At 52.7% G+C, this 24,636-nt stretch overlaps 1 protein-coding gene across 2 annotated transcripts in view; it reads left to right on the forward strand.

Annotated features, from left to right (window-relative positions):
- The first annotated feature begins 5,086 nt into the window (after window positions 1-5,086).
- Window positions 5,087-24,636, forward strand: part of ATOSB (atos homolog B) — a 37,867-nt gene continuing 18,317 nt past the window's right edge. Inside the window, exons 1-2 of one of the 2 annotated variants that reach the window (XM_057369603.1) lie at window positions 5,087-5,150; window positions 10,416-10,512. The gene's annotated coding sequence lies outside the window, so the exon portion shown is untranslated. The other variant, XM_057369604.1, reaches the window with a different exon arrangement.

Here is a 24,636-nt window from a genome sequence, read left to right on the forward strand (position 1 = left end):
GAAACATTTCTGCGGGGAAGCTGTAGGGGGAGAGGCTTAGATATGAAAAAAGGAATGAGGAAGGGACCTCCTCACACATCCAGGCAATTCTCTCTTCCCAGGGCCTGCCCAGATCACTGGCATCTTTTTCAGAGCACATCCTTGATGCCACCTTAAATCCACAGCTGCAGGTCAGGGCAGAGGATCATTCAGTGAAGTCGAATGGTCCCAGACAATGGGTGACCCTGAGAGGTGAAGTGGCAGCAGCTGGAGGTCTGGATTTCTGGCAGTGAAAGGAGAGGCAGGATTATTTCCCTGGTTCTGAATAGGCACATACAGTCCCTAGGTGTTGTTTCAGCACTGGATGTGGGGTAGCAGGGACAGGCAGGGGCATCCCCAGCCTGACCCCCTGCTCAGACCAGGGTGTGACCAACACAGCATCATATTTGCTATGGCTTTGTACTTTAAATCCCCAGGCCTGGAGACTCCTGCCATGCGCTGTGCAGAAATTCTTCCTGCTGAGCATCCTCAGCCTACCAAGCTGCAGCCAACAGCCCTCATCCCTCATAATATGCTCTGCCAGCAGCTCCAGGATGGACATCTTGAGTTTTGCACATAGCCAAGACCCCTGTTTGGTTCTGGGAAGTCSCAAATGTGTGTCAGACTCAAAGAAACAATGAAGTCTGATGGATGTGACATTGCATTAATTACCTTCATCAGACTGCAGATCATCCAGCTTTTGTTCCTYGGTCTCTGAGGCCCACTATGGTCTCCTGGATGTCAGGATGCTGCCTTCTTCTACAAAGGTACTGAGAGACAACTGATGTGAGAGGCAACAGTGAACCTATGAATGTGGTGTGGGTATGGGAGAAGAGCCGCCCTGCCTCGCCCTACGACCAGTACTTGTTGAAGTGGTATCCGATCCTGCTTTCCTAGGTAATGCTGTCACTTCTCCCTTTCCCAACAGGACTCTGAATTCCATCAGATACGCCCAGTTTGCAATGAGGCTTGACGTGGGCACTGGAATCCAGTCAGAACATCAAAGTATTGATCCCAAGCTCTGCTCGCAGCCATACCAGAAGTGATTCCCACAGTGCCAAAAGGGAACGCTACCCATACCCCAAGAAGAGGAGGGCTCCTTCAGCAGGAAACTCTCCAAGTTTGATTCCTATCTCCAGTTTTACAGCCGTTTCGGTCAAACAGGTAAACCAAGCACATTGTGGAAACAGGTTCTGGCGGGGGAAAAGGTCCTGCAGCACTGGTTCACATTCCCCGGGGGACATTCCCTGGCTCCAGCACAGGACCAYGGTGCACCGTGGAGCATCCCCTCCTTGTGACAGTCTCAGGGAAAGAAGGACAAGCTTTGGCCTCTGTCTTCTGTAGTTGCGAAAGACTGGGAGGACAAGGAGCGTGAAAACCCCCAGGGGCAGTGCTGCAGGAGATGCAGTTTGTGCTGCACGACAAGGGCTGGGGCTGTGAGAGATACAAAAGCCCAAGCTTTTTTTTGTGGCAGCACACCACTAAGAGTGGAAGTGACACCCAGTGCTCCTCAAGCACACCTGCCCCTTGGGCTTTCTCCAGCTCCTCTGCCAGCCAGGATGAGGCCATGAGTCACCCCACAGTGCCTGRTCCAGCCCTGCCACTGCTCCACACTCCACCCAGCCTGGCACCACTTGCCAGGGGCCCCCAAGCAACGTGACAGCTGATTTCCACCAGCTTCCTCCAAGGTCCTTTTAAAATTCCCTACAATCTACCCTGGCAGGACTCCAGGTCTTTCCAGGCTCACTCCTGCACATGGGTCTTTTATTGCTTTACCTACCTATGGACTTGGATCAGGCATTCACAGCAAGGCACAGCCTGCTGGCACGAGGAGCAAACAGGTGATGCAGTGGTAGCATCACCCCTGTGGAGGCCCATCCTGCCCCATCAGCTCTGGGAGATGATCCATGTACTTTCCAAAGGTGCTTTTGTGGTTGCGAAACCTGCCCACACCAACAAAACGAGTATGTGCCTGGGGACGTCACTCTTCCATGATGAAAACCATTAAACTAAATTAAAACTGGGGCAGGAACCTTGCTTGTGTCAGCTCCTCAGCATCCTGGAGCTCGGCACCTGACAGCCTTTCCGGTGGGAGCAGCCAGCCTGGCAAACAGGCTGAGCAGCCCCAGCCCGCCGCCGGCAGGTTGGGGCAGTGCTGACAGCTCCAGGAGGGAGCTAACCCAGGGATGAACTCACCAGCACTCAGTCACCTCACCAGGGCACCCTTCAAAGGGAAGCCCTGCAGGCAGAAGGGCTCACGACGGAAGGACGTCATTCCACCATGCRCTGCTTGGGACACCTCATCTTCCTGGGGAAACACCCTTCTCTGGGCAGGCAAGCCTCTGGAATTTGGCCAGACATGGTGCAGAGCCMTGCCTAACATGCTTAAACCCCTCCCGTTTGCCTTCACCAACCCTAGTGAAACCCTTTTCAAACCCTCGGTGTGTAATGGATAGATGAAGCCCACTCCTGGCAAGGCTTAGGGCGGGCTACCCTCTGCAGAGAAGTGGTACAGCTTGTGAAGTAAATTTGCCCCATCCCCAACCCCCCTAAACCTCTGGAAGTTTTTCCAGATGCTCTCTAAACCACCACAGCCTGTGTTACAATTCCCACCAAATCACCATTGTTGAGGTTCTGCCCCATGGGAAGAGGAGAGGGAGCACCCTCATCCCCTCAGACTGTTAAAAGGGASTTTTATGTCCTGCTCTTTAATCCTGTTTCTGGAACCAGAACATGTTTCAAAAATCAGGGGAGGTTGCTAAGGGACAGTGTGCTCAGCAGGGACATCGCTCACAACCCCTCAGCACTCAAAAGCAGGAGGTAAATAACTGGGGATATTATTAATCCCTCACTGCCCACACAATAAACAGAAATGTATTATTCTTGTCAAGGACAAAGGAACCCATATTTCCCCACAGCCAAGGAGCTGAACCAGCAAATCGTTTGGATTCAGCTCCACAGTGGGTTCAGTTTCGACTGAAGTTGTTCCAGTTGAGTTCCTGTTCAGACCAATAAAGGTTCATTAACCCTTTTTTWACTGTGAACTCATTTCAGCCAGTTCATACTGGGAAGCATGGCCTGTGAAAGCAGCCGTGTGATGGGGACTGAGCCATTTTCAGCCCATCCCTGGTTTCCATGGCCTCTGCTGCCTTCCTGRTTGGACTCCAGAGTTTCTTGCCAGCTCAGCAGAGATGACACACAGGGTCAAAAGGCAGAAAAGTGAAATTTTGCCCTGAAAGTCTGTAGGAAACTTGTACTGTTAAGAACAAGCAGGCATGTGGGGGAACTGAGCTTCCTGGGCTCTTCCTGACACCAGCACCTGCACCGCGAAGTTTGAGGCAGTAGCTCCTAAGCCCCAGGATGGAGGATCACATGTTCCTGTCATTACAGTCAGAAATTAAAACGTTCCACACATTAAATACCGTTTAATGGCTCACAAGCTGAATCTGGGGACAGCCAGGGGTTATTTAGCAAGAATTCTACAGCAACAATCTGAGCCCCCAGGAGGAGATGAGGTCCTGTGTTGGCAGYTGCTCCATGGCCATGTAGCAGGACACTGAGCTGCCATTTCTCCCTGCAGAGAGGCACGTGCAGGGCATGGCTATCAGAGGACTGTCCGTCCTGCTGCCCTGCTCATGGCTATTCCCAGACAGCAGCAGCACAGCTTTATCCATGACGGCACCTCCAAAAATAATGCCCCAGGATCAGCAGCAAGGCGAGAGGGGCACTGGGACTCGGCAGCTAGTGTGCTGCAGGTTCACATCCAGCTCACTGCGTGCTAGCACAGTCAGAAGACGAGATCTTGGTTATATTTATCATTTGACGGTACCGGTCCCCCTATTTTTAGAGYGGTGTTGCAGCTGCAGCTCAGTGAGGAGCGAGGTGAGTCAGTTGGGGGWCTGATTTTTACTGAGCTTCACCCAAAACTGACGAAGTCAAGGCATCTTTCCCCTGATCTGAATGGCCCGTGGTCTGGCTGGTGAGYTGTGGGCTGCTTCCCCTCGGGGCCGTGGGTCTGGGTGGGGGTGTCCCGCTGCCCCACTGCTTTGGTATCTCTGAGCATCCATATTCCTGGGAACAGCTGCCTCCTTGGATCCAGCACCGACAGTGGCCGTGGCTCAGACTGGCACTGTTAGTTCTCAGCCCGGCTGCATGGCTGGATGGCAGATCGGGYCTGTGGAACACCGGCACCACCTGGGGAGTGGGGAACACTAGGGTGACCCCACTMGGGATATGGGGCAAGAGACACCGCGGGGGTATCACCCGGTGGAGGCCATACCCATGGAGCCAGGGGAGGGCTGTGTCTGCGGGGCTGCACACATCGCATGTGTCGGGCTGGCGGAAGGGCGACTGTGGGGCTGGGACATGCTGTGCCCGTGGGTGTGTGCGCGGGATAGGACACGCCGTGGAGCCGGGGGTACCCATGGGGAGGGGCATTCGTGCCTTTGGGTATAAGGGGTGCCTGTGGGGTGGGACACGCTGTGTCCGTGGGGTGGGACACACCGTGCCCGTGGGGTGGGACACACCGTGCCCGTGGAGCCATGCCGTGCCCGTGGGACTGTGCCGTACCCGTGGGGCCATGCTGAGTCAGTGGGGTGGGACACGCCGTGCCCGTGAATCCATGCCGTGGCCATGGGGTGGGACACACCATGCCCGTGAATCCATGCCGTGCCCATGGGGTGGGACACACCATGCCCGTGAATCCATGCCGTGGCCATGGGGTGGGACACACCATGCCCGTGAATCCATGCCGTGCCCATGGGGTAGGACACACGCTGTGTCCGTGGGACTGTGCCGTGCCCGTGGGTAGCCCCGCCCCACGCCGAGATAGGCCACGCCCCCCGCCGCCGCCGGCCAATGAACAGCCGCTCTGCCTGGGCCCGCCCCTTCCCCGCTGTCATCACACTCCCGCACGTGGAGGGGGCGGAATGTGGGCGTGGTCTAGGCGCGATGCTTCACCGCCCATTGGCCGCGCGGCTCCGCGGCTCGCCCCGCCCCGAGCCCTGCCCCGCCCAGTGAACCAATCAGCGCGCGGGAGGCGGGCACGGGGGGCGTGTCCACGGCGGCACCCGGAAGGAGCAGAGGAGCCGCGCACAGTCGGGGCCGCGGCGGCGGCGGCGAAGGGGGCGCTGGTGGGTCCGGCGGGGCCGCGGCGGGCAGGGCCGGGGGGCGCGGGGTACAGCCAGGCTCCTGCGGGGATGGGCCTCCCGTGCGGCGTGCGATGGGGTTCGTGCGCCCCATCTCCGCCGCCATCCCCCAGTTCCAGAAGGTTCGGGGTGGCCGTTGGGACCGGGGGCCCAGACCGCAGGGGCGAGCGGGAGCTGGGGGAGGTGCGACCGGGAGGGGCCGTGATCGGGTAATACCGTGGAGGCCGTAACCGCGATGCGGGGCTATGAGCGGGGGGGGCGGACCGTGACCGAGATGGGGATCTCTGAGCCGGGGGGGTCATGACTGGGATGGGGGTCTGTGAGCTTGGGGGATCGTGACCAGGGTGGGGAGCTGTAGCCGGGGCACTTGGAGCGGCGCGGGGCCTCGCACAGGGGGAGGCTGTGGCAGGAGGTGCCGGGGCGGGGGGGGCAGGCGGCGGTGTGACCGCAGAGCGACTTTGGGCGGGGGGAGGGTGCCCGGGGGAGCTGTGCCTTCGGGAGGACCGTGGCTGGCAGAGGCAGTTGTGGGGGCAGGCGGGAGGGTCCGCAGCGGGGTGCAGGCTATGCTGCGGGGTGTCCCCGCTCCTGCCTCCCAATCCCCCCGGCAGCTCAGGGAGGCTGCGCTGCCCCTGGTCTCGCCCACCAGGGCCACGTCCTCTGCGCTGTGACATGGGCAGGGACAATCTGTCCGCGGCTCTTCCCGCACGCTGGGGCCTCCTCCTCCTCCAACTCCTCCTCTTCTTCCTCCCGCAGGCATCAGSTCCGAGCCAGCTGGGACGTGGTGGGTTGTTGTCCCCCGGGACGGTCCGGGGCCGTGGGGCAGGGTCCCCCCGGGGGCGCAGGAAGCGCGGCTCGGGCGGCACCTGCCCCGAGGGTCCCTCCCAGGCCCCGGCGGGGGGCTGCGGGGTGGGCGCCGGGGCGGATGTGAACCCCGGCATCCGCCGCCCTCTGGTGACAGCCAGCCGCGGGCGGAAGGGCCCGTCGGGGACAGTCACCCACCCGAAATCAGCAGCTGCCGACCTAGCGAGGTTTTCAAGCGTTTTGCGGGTTTTACAGAGAAATCACGCAGGCGGCGTGCGCCCGGCAGCCCGGGTGTCGTGTTTGAAAAGGTGGCCTGTGTTGGGGAAGGCAGAGGGAACGGCTGYGTGGTGGATGCTGGGGAGGTGGGCTTGCTTGCAATCCACACGTGAACGTGATCCATAGTACGAGGGGCAGACACCTCCCGGGTTTCCGCACTCCTTTTAGTTTTTTCTTTTTTTCAAGGCAGGAGTGTGGAATTTGCAGATGCTGTGGAAAGTGTGTAGTAGAGGAATGTTGTGCTGCGTCTAAGGGTATTTTAAAAGTAATTTCCACTTCTTGCCTTTTTAAAAACATCAGACAAGCAGAGATCTGCTTACAGACCTGTCCCTCTCCCTCAATCGTGTCTGTTGGCATCAGCAAAGAGGGATAGTTGGGAAATTGAGGAGAGTGTAGCAGGCTTGAACCCTGACACAAAGCAGCATCTTGGCAAGCTTGGTAACACTTGAGGTGAACAAGGTCCGGCAGGTGACACAGGAGAAAACTCCCAGCATGATAGTGCTCGAGTTACTTTCAGCAGGGCTGGGCTTTAGGCTGAGGACTGGGAGAATGAAGTCATGCTGTAAAGCCTCGTCACCGCCTTGTTTCACAGCAGCAATTCCCATGGTTCGGGTCTCGGCCTGAGTGAGTGAGTGAGTGGCGGGGCCCTGATAGGGACTCTGCATGTCCCAGCATGCCGTCACTGTGCTGAGGGCAGGGCTCTGGTGGGAGCTGGCACGGCTGAGGGCTTTGGGCAGGCTTGGTTCCGAGGGACACTGCTGCCGCAGTGTTTGTTGCCAGGGAGTCAGCRCTTGCCCTCGCCTGACCTCCAGCTCCTGCTCCCATAACACTTAACCAGAACGCTGGATTCCTTCTGACGCTGGTGGGGCCTGGATATGTCCTTTCCCAGGGAGCCAGGGGTGGTCAGGATGTGTGGGGTAAGCAAAGCCCTGCTTCACCACTGGTCTAAAGCTGTGGCCTTTGGTGAGATGGRCTTGTGGACCAAAGTTCCGCTTTGGTTGGAGCAGTGCTGGTGCTGTTTCAACTCTGCCACTCACTCGCCTTGTTTCTGCTCCCCATGTGAGAAGTTTCTGATCCACTGAAAGAAGGAAAGGTGGTGGGGTCACTCTGCAGTCACTGTGGGAGCTTTGCTGTTCAAGGCTCAGCTTGCTGAGGAGCTCTYCTGCTTCCCTGCCTTGGCAGCTACTTGTGCATAGTAGCTCTCCATGCTCTATTTTTCATGTCTGTTCTCTCCAGAAGTGGCATTTGGGGAATTGCAGATAATTTAAAATTTACTGGTAGGKCTGCTATTTCACTCCTGATGCCTTACTCCAAATCTGATGAAGGCCCCAGCTAGTACACCCTCCCTCAGCTGGTGGTGCTGAGCTCTCTCAGCCTCTCCTCCCTTGGTTGTTTCAGGTCTTCTGAGCATGCAGAGCAGGAGGAGGAAGTTCCCTCCCTGAGTTCAAGGGGCCTCTCAGGGCAGAGAAATGCATCTTTGCCCTGGTCTTCCTCCTTGCTGTCTGCTACCAGCTGCTCGCCCTTGCACATTTCTGTAGCTCTGTGCTGAGTACCAGAGGCCAGAGATAGCCAGAGCTTGATCTCTGAGTCTGAGGGTAAATCAAAGGGATAGTTATTGATCTGACTCTTCAAAGTCAATGTTTCTTGGTTCTCCCCAAGTCCTTTACATGCTCTTACTGCCCTGGGCCTGCCAATRTTTGTCCTCTGCTAGATCTGGTTGGCACCATCGTGTGCTGTGTGGAAATGCACCATGCCTGGGGGCCAGGACACTTCCTGATGCAGAACACGAAAACCTGTTGTTGGTAGGTATTGACCACAGACATGAAAGGAGAAAGTGAAGCCATATGGTTAGAAAAGTTGTGTCCTCAGCACCCTGTCAATGGAGCTGTAATCAAATTATCAGAGGCTTTGGTAGCTGGAGGAATTAAGGAGTTGGGTTTGAAACAGGACAGGTGTGAAGGGCAGCATGGGAGGGATCCTCAAAGGAGACATTTGTATGTTGCCAGATGGTTTGTTGCAGGTTACTTAGTGAAATTTTTCCACATTACTTTGTGAGAGTGTTTTGCCTGCTCTGTGGGTCTCGGTGTCCTGGTAATACATGTTACCGTGTTCCTGATCCTTCCTTCTGTCTGCAGTGCCTAGGACATCTGCTCTCTGGATCCTGTTTTCTGACCAGATCAATTCCTTTGTTTTTTTGATTTTGGTTTTGCTCTTGGACAAGCGAGCCAGGTGAATACAACCTCCAGAGAACCTGGTCTCACAAAGTTTGAGGCCTGCTTTAAAAAATATTTTCTTTGATAGGGAAGTGTCTCTGTTCATCTCCCTTTGGCTTTGCCCCTTTCTTTCACAGTCTCCTTTGCCTGGCCTGTGAATGCCCAGCTGCCAATTCACATGTTTTTCCCCTGTTTCCATCTGCATCTTCAGCTGGCTGTGAATCCTGAATCAAGAGCAGCTGGGCTCACATACTCTGTGTTTCAGAGAGCTTTTTCAGGGCTGGTCAATGGTTTTGCAGTACTTGCCTGTGGCCTGGACAACCCCCCAGCTAAGCAGCATGATGGCAGAACAATGTGTGGATGGGAAACCTTCAAAGGAGTCCTGTGTGCTGCAAAATGGGAAGTTAGTGATTCAGCTGGAAATGCTTTTTAGTAACGAATCCCTGTCCTGGGCCAGGGCTGATGTCAGACGTGTGATTCTTCTTGTTGGAAGAGAACAAAGATGCAAAGCCCTTTATGCAAGAGCTGAGGTGGTAATCCAGGTCTCCTGGCCTCAGTCCATTTGGGGTAATTGCATTCTTCCTGGGGAGTGTTTTCCACCCATCCCTGTCAGATACATTGCCATCGCTTCCTGTGCTGCAGCAGTATGTGGGTGGCAGTACTTCAGCCATGTCCAAAGCAATTCTTGTCACTGCTCAGGCTTAGAGCCTTTTGAGCCTTGTCTGAAAGGCAGTGCACTAGAGAAGGGAATTGGTGGAGGGTTTTAAGTATATGTATATTTATATATACCCATGCTGCATTTAAGGGGGTTTGTTCTGCTTATAAGCTCTCCAAAAAGACAATGTTTGTGCCTAACTAGTACAGCTTCCAGGTGGGATTTCTGGGATGCCAGTGCAGGTGACATTAAGCACAAACTTTCTGGGTGCCCTCAGGACTGTTTTAAGGGCTGGTGTCCCAGTAGGGTCATGTGGTCGGTCATGGTGTGATGGCTGTGCTTCTGGGGGACTGGCAGCCTGTCTGCCTGCAGTGCTCTGCTTGCTGGCACAATGGCTCTGGTCACAGCTGGACTGTGCTCTGGTGGTGATGCAGGGTGGTTGCCTGTGTGAATGGGCAGCCTGGGGAGCAGGGACTGCCCCACGCTAGATTTTGCTCATGATGCGCGAGGCCAGGGAAAGGTCAGTCCTGATCTTGGGGAGATTGATGCCATCCTGATTTTCAAGACCTGCTAGGCATGAGGATCTAGCCCCCACTAAGTGTGATCTCCAGTGGTCTGTAATTAAAGCACTGGGAGCCTGGGGAGGAGACTTAAACAACATCTTTGTGATGGTATTGGCAGGCCTCTCTGAGCTTTCTATTAAGCAATTGTCATTTTCTCCCTTTCTGTAGCCTGGGAAACGCTGCAGCATTGGATTTGTCTTGGTGTGTTTGGGTTGTTGGGAGGGGTGTCTCTCCAGCAGTGGAGTTTGTCCCTCCCTGCCCTGGCTCTGTGTCTCCATGGGGTGGCTTAGCAGGTGGCCCGTGGGGACCACAGCCAGCGCCTGTTCTTGCAGATAAACCATATGCCAGCGCACCCACTCGAGTACCAGCAAAGCCTGTGTGTGGTGGAGAAACCAGCTGAGTGGGTGGACAAGAACAAAGCAAAAGGCACAGAAAGGCCTTTATTTCCCACTGAAATCAGGGAATGGAGGTTGTGACTGTGACCTTAGCAATCCCCACTGGGCAAATGTGTGCCCACCTGGAGTCATGCAGGGAGCTGGGGGGTACCTGGAATCCAGGAGGGAGACAGGGCTGCACTGGAGGGGCAGCCTCAGCACTGGTAAAAGATGTGGTGGGATCTTTGAGCTGGTGGGGTGCTTGGGGTCTCTCACTTCTGTGCATGGGCCACTAACTCACTTGGCTTGGAGAGCAGTTACTGCCCAGTTTCCAGCTGAACCTGTGCCTGTGGATCTTATCTTTTCAGGTGACCCAAGACAGCTGGAACAAGTCACCCCAAGGCCACACTGCGAGTGCTGACAACTGAGAGCTGCCTTCTCTGTCTTCTTCAGCCCCACACCCAGGTTAGCAACATTCAACCATCATCTTCACCCCTTGCTCACAGGGATGCCTCTGTAGAGCAGGTGTCACCCAGGTGAGGTTCTCCCAAAGCCTTTTGGGTGCTCCTGCTTCCCCACCTGTCTGTCAGTGTGGCAGAGGAAACTGGGTGTTTGCAACTTGTGCTGCTAAGACTGTTGAACCCTGTGCAGTCAGGAGCTCAAGGGTGGTGTGCTCTAAGCACTTGGGAGCTTGGAGTCTGCTGTTTGCCACACTCGTCCTTCTGCATGTCAGCAGGATTCAATGGGAGTGTTTCCAGCTGCGGGTCCCTGCTGTCCTTCACCTGAACCCAGCTGAGACTTTACCCAGAGCTTGTGGAAGACATAATCATGTTTTCTTTTAGAAGCATTTGGGTTTTCCCTGCATTTTCCCAGGATTTTGTGGCTTGGCCTTGTTGTATGAGGTTCAGAGTAACAATGAAGTATCTCAGGAGGGCTAGTAGTCTTTGTATTGACACTGTAAGAAATATTAACTTCAAGGTAACCAGCCTGGAGCAGCCTGAGATGGCTGTGGGCTTTCTGCCCTGTCTGTGGATGCTTGTGTGCCTGCCTAGAACCCAGCAGTGCTTGCCCCATGTGCACAGTGTGCTCTCACCTGGAGTGGAGCCTGCATCAGTGCTGTGCCTCTGGCAGGGCAGGCTGAGCCCTTCTCTCACCCCAGAGCTCAGGTGAGATTTTATGGGGAAGACAGTTTAGGATGCATGGCTGCCCAGGCTCTGCAGCTCTTCCTCTGAAGTGTCTGCCAGGGAAGTTGGGACCAGTCCAGAGGCAGCTGGAAACTGGGCCTCAGGCCATCTCATCCTTCATCCTGATGCTGAAGTGGTACCCACAGCAGGTGAGGCAGGGATAGATTTACCTGTGAAGGTGAAAGAAAGGAAGGAAGAAGCCCTTTGCTCATGTCAGTGCTCTCTGCTGCAGATTCCCAATCATAATGCAGTGACAGCAGAGCTGCCCCTTTATCCAGCTGGGTGGTSGTATTCACTGACACCTGTTCCATGATGAGATTTTATATCTCTTAGTGATGAGAGACATGACAAAGACCAGAGGAAAGGTTTGCCTTCAGTCCTGCTGGAGATGCTTGCAGATTCCAGTACACTGAGTCCTCAGTATCTTCTCAGGGCTCTTCTGCCTTTCAACATGGGGCATTTTAACGCAGGGCTCACCACAGAATCATAGATAGACTTGGGTTGGAAGGGACCATAAAGATCATATTCCAGTCCTTGGGCCATTGACAGGGGTGCCACACACTAGACAGGTTGCTCAGGGCCGCATCCAACCTGGCCTTGAAGACTGCCAGGGATCCACAGCTTCTCTGAGCAACCTGTGCCAGTGCCTCACCACCCTCTGGCAGAGTATTGGATCCACTTTTCTTCTACTCCTCCTTGCTAACAATTAGCTTAATATCTTCATGGACAGCAAATCTCCCATTTATATGTAAAGCAGGAGCTTCTCCTGTTGTTTAGCCACAGCATGAGCCCATGCTCTGGTTTGTGTATCACCTTACCCAGGTGATATCAGTGAGTTTATATTTGGGCTAAATTAACAATGCTAGTTCAGTTTAGTGCAGCTGATGCACTAAGTAGTCTGGAGGCTCATACAGCTTGCAGACCCATGGACAGACTTGCAGTGCCTCTCTTGCGAATGGGATAGAACCCTTTGCTGGGAAACTCAAAAATTGGGCAAAGTGGAGTTTATGTCTTCAACCTAAAGCAGTCACCCTAACATCCTTCAGCCTCCTCAGTGTGTGTAGGCTGCCTGTGCCCATGAGTCTGACCACCTATATAGCTCTAAGTCATCTTTGCACTGAAAACCACAAGAAAATGCTGCCTCCTCTTTCAGAGCCCGGGCTCTGGGTTCCTTGTGGACATTGACACTGAAGTTATGCAAGGAATCCCCTATTTGCCCTACCATCTCTGTTGTAAATAGGTTGGGCATTCAGAGATCCTGTTCATGGGTGTGCTGTGACAGCTGGATCCTTGTTCTGTTCTTGCTGCTCCCAAGAATGGAGCAGCAGATCATCTGCTGAGGCTATTTTAGGTTTCTGAACATTGCTGGTGTCCCTCTGAGCTCCTATTTGTGTGCAATCCTACAGCTTCCTGCTGAGATCTGTGTGAGAATCCTATATCCTCATGTGTGAAGGTTTGACTTGGACACAGTGTCCCAGGGATTAGGAAGAACTCTGAATTCCTCATTTACCTCCACATCTAAGCCATATCAACTGTATCTGTGACCCCTTTTTCTAGCTTTATCTCCAAACACCCCTTGGACCTTGCTTTGYGGATGCCCACGTGTTGCCTAGTGGGAAGCAGGCTGCAGCTTTCCAATCTTCTCCTGCCAAAAATGCAGCATCTTTCCTGGTTGCAGAAGTTGATTCCTGCTGTCTCAGATGGGAGCCTGCATTGCAGAAAACAGTCTTCCACAAAACCTCCAGGTGTGGAAATACTCCAAAGCACACAGCTGAGTGAGATGAGAGCCTGACTCTGTCCATCTCTGTGGCTGGAYGGCTACTTGCCATCTGCCACCACCATCCTCCAGCCCAGCGTGGCACTGGGTGAGGCCTCCTGGCCTATCCCTTCCTGGTACACCCAAGATTTTTGGCTTCTTTGCACTTTCTGGTTTCCACCTGCTCAGGTAATTTTTCAGCAGTGCTGAGCATTGCTGAGTTTCATGTTGAGGCAAGATGTGGCTCTGCAGTTTTGGCCCATCTTTATTTTTAGCTGTGTAAGGCATGGTTGATGGTATCAGAAGGAAGTTGCATGGCCTCCAGAGCTCCATGACTCATCCTGGATCAGGACCGAGGCTTTGACAGCCTCTGCTATAACCCTCAACTGATGTAACTGGTTGTGGGAAAGGGCAGAGTAAAGAGAGAAGCAGAGCTTTTAGAAGTTCTTTTCYTTTTCCTTGTCTATGAAGTTGTTAAATTCATATGTTGAAAGATATTGACAGGTGTCACTCCTCAGTGTGGTTCAACAGGGTCCTTTGTATGCTCTTTGCATCTTGTGCCTGTGTGAGAGAGGTGAAAAGGAGAGGAGCTCTGCTTACCACCCAGGCTAGTGGCATGTAGCAATGGTGGGGAAGAGTTTTTAGGGCAGGAAGTGAAGCAGGATCCTGTCTCCGATTCAAGCCACAGTGAGGTTTGGAGCAGCAGAACAAACCAGCCTGATGTGGAAACTCTGGAATTGGAGAGCTTRGGAGGTGCCTGCCAGGATGCAGCAAGAAGAGTCTGAGACCTTTATTTCCATCAGATCTGGTGCTGCTGCAATGTAGAAAGAGCTCCTGGAGCTTTCTGACCTGCAGCTGTGTGGGACCAAACTGGGCAGGRGTGCTTGTAAYCCCYGTGGAGCAGGCACTGTGGGACAGGYGAGGATGTTGAGGCATCCCTGTCTGCCACGGCATGAAGGAAGTGCAGTTGAAAAGGTCTCTACTCCCMAAGTCTGGCAGCGTGGCTCTCCTGTGCTTTGCCTTGAGAACAGGCAAGGTGGGGTGCAATGCACCTGTGTCCAGAGTAGGCTTCTTGCCCATGGGTGGGCAGGGATRATGGGTTGTGGGAGTGGCCTTCCACCTTCACCCCCTTTCCTTTCTTGGGCTGAGGAACAGCCTTTTAGGAGTGTATGGAGGCTTTTGGGTGTGTTATGTGTGGGGCAGCAGGGAGAGGACAGCAAGKGGGGAGCAGAGACAGGGGAGATGGAGGAGCATGCTGGAGGGTATTACTATGGCAACGTGCTACTGGCAGCATCAGTGRCAAGGCAGAAGAGCAGTCAGGCAGATGTGCAAGGTGTAGCAGCCCTCAATGTAGCCCAGGCCCAGCTGTGCTTGGCACCCCTGGACTCCTGCCTGACCATTCTGGCATCTGGAGCTGCTGTCCTCTGGCAGCAGCCTCAGGGCCAGTGGCCAGGGATRTTTTTTTTCCATTTTCTCCCCTCTTTTGCCCCTCGATGGGGCAAGGGCAGGCAGCTCCTGTTTAGAGACCTGTTTGGTTTGAAGTCCTGAGCTGCAGAGCAGGCCCAGCCAGGAACAAACGAGTCTCTTGATCCCTCTCATTGTACCATGGAAGAAAGGGAGTCATTCTGCTGCCCTTGCTTATCCTCAGTTAATCAACGTAAGTGGCTCCAGCCATGGCTGCACCGTCCCAGGCTGCCTGGTCCTGTGCTGTGCCCTGCACCTTGCACAGCCAGYTTGCAGTGCTCTGGGATGACTGTTCTCTGAGGGAGAGCAGACACTCTTGTGACCTCACTGACATGACGTGAGACCATCCCCTGGGGAAAAGTGAAACATTTTTGAAGCTGCCTTTGGGTAAACCCCTTACCAGATACTGGTAAGGGAGCTGTGTCCTGTTGTTGGAGGGAGCTTGGAATATCGTGCACTCACTGTGGGGATGGGTCAGGAAGCCATCTCCAGCCTGGCCATAATGTGAGTGTGACTGAGACCTGACCTGTCATCCATGATATGCCTAAAGGCCTGGATGTAAGCCAGGGAAAAGGACCTGTTGGCAGCAGGCACAGCTTGCCCGTGTCAACATGGACGGCTGTGTGAGCTGTAAACCTCTCTCATTACACCTCTCAAAGGTCACTGCTGGCAGTGAGCTACAGCGCCCTGCCCACAGCTCAGCGCCCAGCTCAGAGTGACAGGGGAACAATGCTCYTGGAGATGTGTGGAGGCTGAATGTGTGGGCTTGCCATGGGGTGACACACACTGCTCTAGTGCCTGTGGACAGAGTTTGTCTGGGAATAGGATCTTTAGTCAAAAATGACTGGCAAAGGATACTTCTCTGAGCTACCCAAATAGCACTTGCAAATGTCTTAATCCTTGCCTTGAGCTGTGACCTTCCTTTCCAGGGTACGARGCCTTATATCTTCCCCTGAAAACCATTTTACCCTTTCCAATATGCCACAGTGTCCTTCGGTGATGTAGGGTTACTGCAAGAGCTGTATATACTGCTCAATCCTGTCCAGTGTCACAGTTTCAGTCATCTTTAAACTCCCAAGTCAGATAGACTTGTTTGCACAATGTTCCCTGGACTCCAGACCCTGGTGTTCCCAAGGGAGAGCAAATAAGGAGGTGGAAGCTGGAACATGGAGACTCTGGGAAAGCCGCCCATGGCAGACAGCAGTCTGCTTCCTCCCWCTCACTTCCAACAGGTTCCTTCCCTTTTCAGAGGGGAACAGCTTGCTCTGCCCTGGCAGCTGGAGCTTCCTTCCCATGGAGCTATCTRGGACATTGGTACCTGACAGTGAAGGCAATTTTGAGTCAGCAGCTTGAGCACTGCTTTCTATAAATGCCACCTACAGCACTTGGTGTGAGAGTTGGTGTTGCGATATATTATGGGTGCAGGTGAGGGCAGAGCATGGTAAGAATCCATAGAGCCACACAGTAGTTCCCTTTAACCCCACTTTCACATCTTTCCTCAAGGTGATTTCTTATCTTTCCTCTGGACTGATGCCCCAAGATGTGCTATGAAATACCATGGAGTGATGYATGATGAGCCCAGCAGATGAGGCTCTGTGTCATGTGTATGTTGGGGTAGGAACTGCCATTTTCTAGGGCAGAGGATGTTTTCTGTTTTGTCATCTGTAAAACACCTTGCCTGCCGAGATCGCTGCCTAAGGCTCAATCTCTTGGGCACTGTGACCCCGTGAGTTAGAACCCTGTCATCTTTGAGGCGCTGCTCCCTCTTTTCCTGAATTACCTGTTCGTATTACAAAGGATCAGAAAAGCCCAAAGGTAGCGGGGTCACACACTCTGCTGCTGATTTGGGGAGGAGTTAAGGCAGGCAGTGCTGGAATAAGCATTTAGGGAGAGGCAGCCAAGAGAGATTTCCTCCTGGCTGAGCTAGGAAAGAACTGTGTGAGTTACGTGCTGCTGTGCTTTGCTGCTATCGCCTGAGACAAGTCCAGGACATGCATGCCCTGGGGACATCACTCTGAAAAATTGGACAGTGCCCTCTGGGACAGCAGGAGCAACCTGAATGCTGCTGCTGTGGGAAGAGTGGTGRCATTTCAGCAGAGAGGTGATAGATCAGTGGGATCAAGTGGAAGTTTTGACTTGGTGGATGATTCTACCTGCATTCCCTGAATTGTGAGAAGGTAGCTGTGTCCAGCTGTGCTGTACAGATTGTCTGGAAGATGCACAAAGAATAGCTTGCAAGAGCCAACTCTTTGCTCAGCTCAGGCCTGGAGAAAATGCCTGGATGCCATGTACCAGGGTTTGCTTATTGCCAGTCAGCGCTGCTGGAGCTGTCAGGCCAGCACTGTCACTCAGCCCTTTCTATACCAGCGTTTGCATTGCTGATGAGATTAGCATAGCTGGGCCAGCAGTGGACAAAGGGCGTAATTCTCAAGATCCTCTCTGCTGTGGCTGCCAGCAAAATAAAGCAGTTATGGCATCAAGTAGGGAGTCTGAGCTTTGCTTTCAATTCATTTTTTAACAGCAGCAACAGCTAAAAATATAAGCTGGTTTTGAGGAACTAGAATATTCTCAGGCTTTTTGTCTGGACCTCTTTCTGTCTGACCTCTTTCCTAGGCTGACAGTCTGGGATCTTAAGGTATTTCCAATGATCTGTTCTGGCTATGTGATAAATCTGGAGAGAGCGAATAGAAAAATTGGTGGCATCAATCTGCTGCCCTGAAAGTGCTCCTCTTGCTGCTGTGCCTGTTCCCTGTAACCAAAGGCTGTTTTGTGGCTTAGATTTGTCAAGAAAACAGACTTAGAGCTCTCCTCTTTCTTCTGTGCAGCAATTTCCCTGGCAGCTCAGTAGGAATGATTTATTATAGATTTCAGCTGTTTAATTCTGTTTCCCTACAATATGACAGTGTTAGAGTAACCAAGCAAAATGCAGTGGTGTTTCCGGAGGAAGGCTGCTATCAGAGGCCACCCCTGTAGCAGAGGCTGGAAGCAAGGAGGAACAGTTTACCAGGAAATGCCTGTGTTCATGTAATGGGCACTTTTAGGAAGGAAAAGGCATCTCACCCTTAAAGCTTCCTCGCTACAGGACTCCAAACATTGCTGATGAAGCTGTTTGAGCAACAGTGAGAATGCTGCCCTCCAGAGCCTGGGAAAGGTCTGACCAAAGTGGTGGTCTGGAGAGAAAAGGCAAATTCTGTCCTTAAGTGAACTTCCAAGTGCTATTTTTGGAGTGTAGGTTTTTTTGGTTTTTTTTCTTTGGTTTGTGGGTTGGGGTTTTTAATTACTTTTTGGTGGCGGTTTGGGCTTTTTTTGGTACTGAAAAGAAAAGGTATTGCTTGTGCAAATCCCTGTAAGGAAAAAGAATTTGCTTTGGAGTGAGCCGGCCTGAAACTCGATATGTCTCTGATGTGTGTTAACAGAGAAATGAAAAGATAGTACCATAAAGTGGTAGGAGATAATGAATTTCATCTACTATTATGTTGTCCTGGGAGATAGAGCTGGGGCAAGAGTATTGCAGTAACATTATGCTTTGCATGACAATGACAGCAAATACCACCTTAACACATTTCCCCGGGGAGGGGTGAAAGGGTCAGTTTTCAGAGAGTCCCCAGGAAGGTGGAGCGAAGCAATCAACAAGACAGGAGCCTGGGAAAAGATGCCAAGAGACTTACAGATGAGCAGTGTGTAATAGCTGTGCATTTTTTGCAGCTGGAGTTCTGCTTTCCCATTCTGTGTCCCACCTGAACTGGGCAATGCTGGGCTCTTAACCTCACTGCAATCTTGAGAAATATACTGAAGAAACCATAACTTTGGTAACATTCATGAGATGTCTGACCCAGAGCCTGAATGAACAAATCTGTAACTTTCTGTCTACAAGGCAGATAGATAGGTGGTGGTTTGCTACTGCACGAGTCAGGGATTTTAAAAGTTTCTGCTGTGGGTGAACACTGCTGTAGACCTGGTCCTGGGAAGCTTAACTAGTAAGCAAGTCCTCAAAAGGGTTTCTGTAGGTGTGTGATAAAAACAGAGAGCCTGAGGTCAGTACCTGGAAACTTACCAGCTCCTAGAGCTGGACCAGAGAATCAAGTCTTTACTTAAACACATGAATCTGTCAAGGTAAAGAATGGCACAACTTGTTCTCAATGAAGCACCCAGTCCCCTACCAGCATTCTGAGACCRTGGGCACTCTTCTGATTTATAATGTTCCATCTGGGTCTTTAATTCCTTAATTTTTTATTTTCTGGTCTGTGCTGTTTCTGCATGCCCTGGTCTCCACTGGTGGCAGAGAGCACATGGGTCAGTTTGTGGGGTCAGATGTAGCCCAGCAGAACTGGGTGCAGTCTGTATGGCCAGCACAGATTGGGGCCAGCTTCTGCTTCAAGAGAGGTGGGAGCAGAGAAGACTCACAATTGGGAAAATTGTTTGATGTAGAACATGTGGGTGCCATTATCCCTGCCCATCACTGGGGCTGTCAGAGTTCTCAGTACCACCCTTGCCCTATTCCCACGCTGTGCCAGGGTCTGGGAGCTGCCCACCCACTCTCCTTCCTCAGGGCAGGGCCAGCATGCTGATTCAGTTTCCCTGAAGCCTGAAGAGGAGAGGGGTGGAGCAGGACAGGAAAGGGGCAGAGGGGAAGTTACAGCAGCTGGTAGGAAATGGCATTTTGGGGGTGCTGCAAGGTGGCCCTACCCCATCCTGTCTGCAGGGGTGATGTTTTGGGGKTGCAGTGGTACAAGCTGGCTCTGTCTGCTAGGGAGCTGATGTTGCAGGGTGTTGCTGGGCAGCTCTATTCCAGCTGGAGAGCGGTGTTTTCAGGAAGGGAGAACTGGCTGTACCCTCCATGTCCTCTGCATTTCCATGTGCAGGGTGTGTATAACCATGCACAGTCCCATGGCACTGCTCCCCCCAACGCGTGATTGTGGGCTGCTGATCAGGATGTGGGTCTGAGCTTATCTCAGACAAAGAAACAATCAGCGTGCAGGCTATGTAGTAACAGCCTGGCATCCCTCGCTGGTTCTGATTTGCTACTAATCAAGGAGCAATGGCTGTGCCTGGGGACAGGAGCAGAGGARTCCTTGCAAGACTGACCGTGGGGGTACTTCCTTCCTCATCCCTGTTCTTCCATGTGATCCCAAATCTGCGTGCATGGAGCATGTTTTGTAATAAACCTGCTGAACTGAGGGCAGGCAGAGCAAAGCCAGGAGATTATAAAGAGGTGTAAGCCCAACCCCTGCCGGCATTGCTGCAGCAGTGTGAGGCCCAGTGGTTTGTAATGATGATGAGCATGGCCCGAGACATCCCTCCCACCCTGTTGTGTGTATCTGATGCATCCTGCGAGCCAYCAGCAGATTGTCAGTACAGCTCTTTTGTAAGTGCAGGGTAGGTCCAGCTTCCCATGGATGCTGCAAACGCCTTGCTTCTGTGAAACTCTCTTCATTTGAGGCAGTGCCCTAAGGGTTAAGCCATGGTTGTGGGATAGGGTTTGTAACAGGAACAAAGAGGGCTTTTAAGGTCTGTGTTGGCCTAGGAATAGAGGGAATTGATTGAGCCTTTCCCAGTGTGTTGAATTACAAAGGTCATGGAGACCCTTTTGCTGGGAGGCAGCAGCCTTTGAGGTCTCAGCTGGAAGTGGGGCAGAGAGAAAAAAACTTGTGAAAGTCAGTGAGAGCAACTCAGTGGAGAGCTGAGAGTAAGACCAGGTGAAAACTGTAACTACATCCTGAAAAAAAAAATTATTGAACATGAGGCTTAGTATCTTCTGCCCTGGGATTTTTTGAGTGGTTTGGTTTTATTCCACCTCCTTTCCCCTATTCCTTTTGCAGATGCCCCCACATGAATTTTCAGGATCACTTGTATAGCCAGAACTTGGGTCTCTCCWGCCTGCTCTAGGCAGCAGAGAGTAAAAGGCAGTGCCTGCAAGAGAGGATCTTTCCAAAATGCAGGAGAGGAGACAGTCCCTGATGCCTGCAGACACAGTTTACCTTGTCAGAAGAGGAAGCTTCATACCCACCTGAGCTATAACAGGATTTTTCATGTGTAGTTGAGCAGGAAAGCCCAATTCTAGCTGGTTTCCAAGGCTCTTTTCTTAATGTTATCTGTTCAGGATGTCCCATGGGCACAGCAGCCGAGGGTCCAACGAAAGGAGCTAGGGAAGGAATGGATGGCAGAAACCTCTGTTTCCCTTCCTGCAGCAAGATGAAAAGTGGACACAGGTAGTTTCCATCTCCAGCTTTGGATGGCATGAACCATCCAGTCTACTCACCAAGACATGTATGGAAGAAGGTGGTTTAGTCCTAAAACTTTCAAGTTTTAAGTGCCAGCTTAGCAGTTGTTTGGCAATTCRACTCCATCCACTGGCACAGGCATGCGCCCTTATCTGATCTTTCATTTAAAGTAATTCTACTTCTGATCTTTGTGTTAGATCAGATGACTAAATCAGATGTGATTTTTGGAGCGAAGGATTGTTTGGGCTTTGTTTGGGAGATGAAARCTGGTTCCAGGGAATACCCTGTGAGGGTCTCTGCAGCCAGCACCTCAGTTAGCAGCCTAGAGGCTTCTCTAGTTTTTCAAGGACCAGAAGGGCAGGACTGTGGGAGGACAGAACTGCCATGAGAAGSGGGGTTTAGTTTGGAGCTCTCACCTTTGGTAGCTGGCCTGTCCTTGGAGTCATTCTCTGTGAGTCTRCCCCAGTAACTGTTTCAGCAGAAGCATCAACTTCATGGACTCATTGCTGCCTAGCACAGATGTTGAGAAGCCCTGAATTCCTTCATCTGTTGTTGCTCCAAATCCTCTCTTCTCACCCTGTCCTTTGGCATCAGCTGTGCTGCAGAAGCTTGCCACTAACATAAAGGTGAGYGGATAACTGGGCTCCTCTCTGCTTGTAGTTCCCAGGCTGCTGACCTGTAATGTGCCATTTGGAGACAGCAAGATCTACTCACTGTATTTTGGGGGGGCAATCAGCCACTCTCTTCAGAGCTGGGCTGCAGAAGCAGAACAGGGGGCACTTGCAAGGGTTCCCCTTAGTGTGGAGGAGATGTCAGAATCAACAGCAGCTTGGCTGTCTCTGCTCTGCTCCTTCTCCCAGCCCAGATGGAGAGGGGTGTTGCAGATGGGATGTTACCCCTCTGTTAGTCACAAAGGAGGGTGTGGTAGGAAAGTCTGGCTCAAAAGTCAGTCAGTCTGGCTCAAATTGGATCAGACCCCAGCTGCTTAACTGGATTTAGGGCAGTCCCTCAGCTTCCCCTGTGCCCAGGGGCTGTGTCAGGGAACTGACCATGTCCAAGARCTCATCTAGGTTGTGGCTGCTCTCTCAGGGGCTTCCCAGAGTTTGTCCAAACCCATCTTTTCAGTGGTGGCAGGCTGATTTAAGCATATGCATTTAAATTACTGGGTCTGYCCTGCTGGTGCTGCTGAGTTTTATTCAGAAGCTTGCCAGGTGGCTGTGACCTTGGTGATACTGTGACCATGGTGTTGGCCCTGCCTTTGGCCTCACTAGTGACACACGGTGAGCACTATGGATCTCCTGCCTGCTTCCCTAGAAGGGAGCTGAAGTACTGGAGCATCCTGATGAGAGGAGGCTGGTGTGCAGAAGTTGCTGGAGCCTATAAGGATGCCATGGGACAAAAGGTTGTATTTCTTTGTCTTGAGAAGAGGCTCTATATATGCTTAGTGAGGATCGAAAATTTAAAACTCCAGGGGGAAGCTGCAGTTCTGGCACACAATCCTAAACTTTGGCAGAAAATCGTTCTTTGTGCCTATTAACATGTGATATTCCAGCCCAAAGTGTTGTCCCCCACTCCCTGGCCAAAGGATGGTTTACTTTGGCCTTATTTTCTGGTTGTCAGGCCCTTCTGTCCCATCTGGGGCTGCATGACCCTGCTGAAGACATAATGCTTGACCGACTTGTTCTCTTGCGGTATCAGCAAGGCTTGTGCCAAGTGTGTGGCTGCAGGCAAAATGCTGAAGCTGGGCAAGCACTCCTGGGTGGAAGGGACCAGAGCCCCTTGTCAGCATGACTCTGACTCGTGGGATGTGGAGAGGAAAGGGTGTGAGAAGAGCCTGTATGATCCCAGTARTTTTCTCAGGTTGTCAATAGGAAATGGATCCTCAACCTCAGACAGGCAGAGGCRCAGGTGTGTGACCGGGTGTGCTGCACAGAGCAGGATCTGCTCACTCCAAAGCTGTCCTGTGCTCCTTGGCACAGATGGATGTGCAGAGCCACTCTCTGCTGACTGGGACATGCGTGCCACAGCTCGCACTGGGCTTGGCACAGCTGCACAGTGCCATCTTCCTCTTGTCACCTCTGTCTGCTCTGGTTTCTCCAAGCAGACTGTGGTTACCTGGACAGCTCTCAGAAAGGCTTAGCAGGTGGAGGCAATGTGTGTGGCTTGGGAACATGCCAGGATGTGGAAAAGAAGGAAAAGATGCGAGGCAAAGCCTGTTTGAACCTCAGCTCCAAGCATTAGGGAATTGCCAGTCAGAGAAGCAGACCAGAGTATCTGTGTGTACATAGATCCACGTGTGTGACTTGTACTGTCCACACTCAGGAGCTGGCCAAGCCTCTGGGCCCTGCASACACAGTGGCATTTGCTGACGCCAGCTGACCATAGCCATACTCAGAAAAAGTCCTTTTGTGTCTCSCAGGCATCTTTCTACCCTGCAGGATTAAACTGGGAAGAGGCAYAGCCTGGGGGGCATGTCTGGCTGTACCCTAAGGCAGCTTAGCTGGCAGAGACCTGTGGATCTGAGCTGTGGCAGTGCTTGGTTGCCCTCCCACAGCCAGTGGTGGAGGCTGATAAAGGGAATGGGTTTGCTTGGAAGGCAGCCTCRGAGCCTGGAGGAAGCCTCCCCTAGCATTGCTCCTTATCTTGGCAGTGCTGGCACAGGACAGCACTCCCAGCCTGCCTCTCTGCCCCTTCTCCCCACAAGGGACTTGAGCCAGTGGTGTCACCTCTGCCCCTCCAGCTGCTGGGTGCTGCAGGGAGCGAGGGTTCTGGCATGGTTGGGCCAGGCTCCCTGCCTCATTCACTGCCTTGTGGAGTTCATGTCAGTGTCCTTGTTGCACACTCACACACTCCTTTTGTGCACGGGACTGTGGCAGAAATGAGTTAGTCAGGATGGGGTGAATCACAGGGGAATGAGTCAGCAGGAAGCAGAAGGCAGGTGCTTGTTCAGGACAGGGCTTTAAGGGAGCCCAAGGGTCTGGCAGCTCATGCTGAGTCCCTGGAGATGGGCTGAGTGTGCCAGAGAAGAGCTGGGAAAGCCACAGGATGTAGCAGGTGGAGGCAATGCCTGTGCCTTGGGAGCAGGCCAGGATCTCAATGACATGCTGAACTCCACCTGTGGCTATGTTGCTATCCTGGAAAGGCTTGGGACATCCTTGGTGCTGAGGCTTTCCCTGCAGGTACCAAGGGAGCAGGTATCCCTGCCTCCAGTGAATGGGGTGGATCTTCACCCTGACACAGGCAATGTGGGGTCCAGCCAGCTCTGGGCAAGCTGGGCAGGGCTCTGTACTGGTCAGATCCTGCCCAGCTGTCTGAAAGAGCACATTCAGGATGGGAAAATACATGATACCTGCTGGGGCAGTGAATGAAAAACAAATAGCTCTAGATGGAGGAAGAGCTGGGATGCAGATAAAGGACAGGAGATTTAGGGACATGGTTGGTTGTTGGCTCTAAAATGCCTTGTATGACCTGGGCTCTGCTGCAAACCTTTGAGGGTATTGCAGGGGTTGCAGATGGCTCTGGCTTCCTGTGTGCAGCAGTGGGCACAGGCTGAGAGTGGTGGGTTTGTGCAGCCTGGAAAAAGGAAAGCAGAAAAAGGGGCTGTCGCTGTTGCTGGAAGCTGTGGATTTGCAGAGAAGCTGCCGCCTGGATCTCTTGGGAAGTGCCCAGGGGCAGGATGAGAAGCAATAGCACACAAGGGAAATTCCAATTAGATATTAGGAAAAGTATTTCCCTGCAAGGCAGTTAGACTCTGGAGTAGGGCCCAGAGAAAGGGAGGCAGTTTCCACACTTGGTGACTTTCAGCCCCTGGCATGGGCAAACCCCAAGAAATTTACTTGAACTTGGTCCTGCTGTTAGCAGGATTGAACCCAAACCCTCTGAGGTCCCTTCCCACTGTTGTTCTGCAGTTCTCAGAACTTGACAATGTCACATCTCATGGACTATTGAATTGRCCAGCTTGGAG

This window comes from Malurus melanocephalus, unplaced genomic scaffold (genome assembly GCF_030028575.1).
Source record: "Malurus melanocephalus ecotype Western Australia unplaced genomic scaffold, MMel_1.1 scaffold_113, whole genome shotgun sequence".
Classification (NCBI taxonomy): domain Eukaryota; kingdom Metazoa; phylum Chordata; class Aves; order Passeriformes; family Maluridae; genus Malurus; species Malurus melanocephalus.